Source organism: Mchenga conophoros, linkage group LG23 (assembly GCF_057382185.1).
Source record: "Mchenga conophoros isolate Kocher_MC1m ecotype Shallow Benthic linkage group LG23, M_conophoros_male_GT1.1, whole genome shotgun sequence".
Taxonomy (NCBI): domain Eukaryota; kingdom Metazoa; phylum Chordata; class Actinopteri; order Cichliformes; family Cichlidae; genus Mchenga; species Mchenga conophoros.
The window spans coordinates 26,339,758-26,342,576 of NC_140547.1; the positions used below are offsets into that span (position 1 = coordinate 26,339,758).

Consider the following 2,819-nt stretch of genomic DNA (forward strand, 5'->3'; position numbering starts at 1 on the left):
GACCACGTGGCCTAACGGATAAGGCGTCTGACTTCGGATCAGAAGATTGAGGGTTCGAGTCCCTTCGTGGTTGTTGCCGAGAGTTATTGTTGAGACCCACTAGTCTCTAGGGGATGATGTGGCACCTGGGTTCAACTGGTGGTGGATAGCAAACTGAATCTTCCAGTAAGCTTGTCCAATGGTTCCTCTTCTTTCTGTTCACACACCCTTTGCAGACAATTTTATCAGGTTCTTTCAACCTCACCAAGTCTCTCATCCACTTCTGTTTGTCTTTGTTTAATCTGATTTCCAGAAGAATTCAATTCAACCAATTATAGATAATCATTGTATATAATTTACATGCCCCTCGTATGTGGAGTTTCTCAGGCCTCATTCCTTGGTCCTCTTCAGTTTTCATTATACATGCCACTCTTGGTTCATCTACTAAAAACATCCGCCTCTTCTACCTGAGTGAATGATTCACTACCAACAATAATTGATTGGTTGTCTTCCAGTTTTCTTCCTCTCAGCACTGGCAAAAGTGAAATTCTGGCGTTCCACCCTGAAAACCTCTCTACTTAGGTCAGTCATTACATCAGCACCCTCCACAGCAAAATGAAATTATAACTGAGCAGCATTTGAAGTTTGAATCTCTCATCTCATCTCTCAAATTTGCTTGGCAGAATGCAGAAGCTAGGCTCCTAGTGCCAGTGCTGACACGTCATGCCTATTCATAATTCCCTTCACTGGCTTCTGGTGAAATTCATAATTCATTTAAAAACATTTAGTAACATATAAAGGACGACCTTTTCAGGCTCCAGACATTATAACAGGAAGCTCAGGGTCCTCTAAAGTGAGGTGATCACGCCTGCAATCCAAAGCAAAGGTTCCTATGAAAACTTAATTTTTACATGGCTCATAATGCCAGACAAATATTAGTCTTTAGGACCAAAGTTCTTAAAGGCACTGTTATGATGTCTATTTCAACTGAGCTCTCCCTTAGAAACACAAGGGTTTACTTCACTTTCTCCAGAGGCTCCCTAATTCTGCCTAATTCTTCCTGTGGCCGTCCCCGGTCAACTTATTTAGTAATCCATCTATGCTTTTAGTGCAGTCCTATATGATGTAAACTTCCACTCATAAACCCCCCCCCCCCCCTGTTATTTAACTAATACAGAAGCTGTGGAAGTCATGCCTATCAAAACATTGTTATTATGGAAATTTAATAATATTTTGCTCATGTGCGCAATTATAATCACATAATGCTGTGCTACTTTAAATGTCAGTTAATCATTTGAATCAGATGTGAAGAAGGACTCTGAAGCCAACACTCGATGAAGCCAACAGAACCACATCATCCGCGAAAATCAGAGATGAGATTCTGAGGCCACCTAAGTGAAAGCCCTCCGCCACTTGGCTGCGCCTAGAAATCCTGTCCATAAAAATTATGAACAGAATCGGTGACAAAGGGCAGCCCTGGCGGAGCCCATCACCCACCGGGAATGAGTCCGACTTATTGCCGGCCATGCGGACCAAGCTCTTGCAACGGTTGTATAGGGATCGAATGGCCCGTAGCAATGGACCAGACACCCCAAATTCCCGCAGCACCTCCCACAGGACACCCCGAGGGACACGGTCGAATGCCTTCTCCAAGTCCACAAAACACATGTAGACTGGTTGGGCAAACTCCCATGCACCCGCAAGTATCCTTGAGAGGATAAAGAGCTGGTCCAGTGTTCCTCGACCAGGACAAAAACCACATTGTTCCTCCTGTATCTGAGGTTCGACTAACGGACAAACTCTCCTTTCCAGCAGTGTGATCCCCTTGTAGTTGGAACACACCCTCCGGTCCCCCTTCTTTGGTTCTTTGTTTTATATTTCTAGGGAAAAAAGCAATTTGGTATTTCTTACAGAGAAAAACTAAGAGCAATTAACTGGCTTTGTCTATCTGGATTACTTGATGAAAAATGGGTGTTTATAGGAAAATTTTGATTTCCAGAAATTTCATTCAGTGAAACTTGACATCTTTTTGGAAAAGTCACCAAAGTGAACTGAGGTGTTCACATGGTGTGATTACTTTCAAAGTCCATGCAGTGAATTGTACTGATGTGAATTTGCATAATAGAAGTGTTTCCAATGGCAACCAGAACAGTGGGACAAACCTACTGAGGACACCTATAGCAGTACCAAAGAACTTTAGTTTCAGATAAATTAGTTCTATATACGGCTGTGGCTGTGGTAGACTGTGTCGACTACCGACTAAAAGGTTGGTGGCTCAATCCTTGACTCCTCCAGTCTGTAGGTCAAAGTATCCTTGGTCAAGGCACTGAATCCCAAGTTGCCCCCAGTGAATCAGTGTGTATGTGCAAATGTTAAAAAGTGCATAGGTATAAAAAAAAAAAAAAAAACAACCAAACAAAAACGTGCTGAATGAGTATGAGTGTGATTAAGTGGATGAAACTTGCTGCACTTTGAGTGGACAACTGAAGAGAAATGCAGTATGAGTACGCATCCATTCACCACTAAACGGTTTCATCTATTCAAACTAACTTCTGGCTTGACAAACCAACATGGTTGCCAAGATACTGCTGTTCAAGTTTTAAAATGCAGAGTCCAAGATCAGTGAGTATCACGGTGGCTACATCCATTTTTTATGTTGTCTTTGGTATTTACAGTACCGTGCAAAAATCTTGAGCCCCCTCATTTTTTTATATTTTGCTTCATGGAAACTAGAGTTTCTTTTCATTTTTAAAGTGTTCTAGAGCTGTAGTTCTCCAGGCTGATCTTTCAAAGATCTTCCTCACTCATTTTCAGCCCAGTACTTGCATCTGACCATTTTC

At 42.1% G+C, this 2,819-nt stretch overlaps 1 non-coding gene across 1 annotated transcript; it reads left to right on the top strand.

Annotated features, from left to right (window-relative positions):
• On the top strand, positions 1-73 carry trnar-ucg (transfer RNA arginine (anticodon UCG)). The gene has a single exon. It is a non-coding gene; the product is annotated as a tRNA-Arg (tRNA).
• The last annotated feature ends 2,746 nt before the right edge of the window (positions 74-2,819 follow it).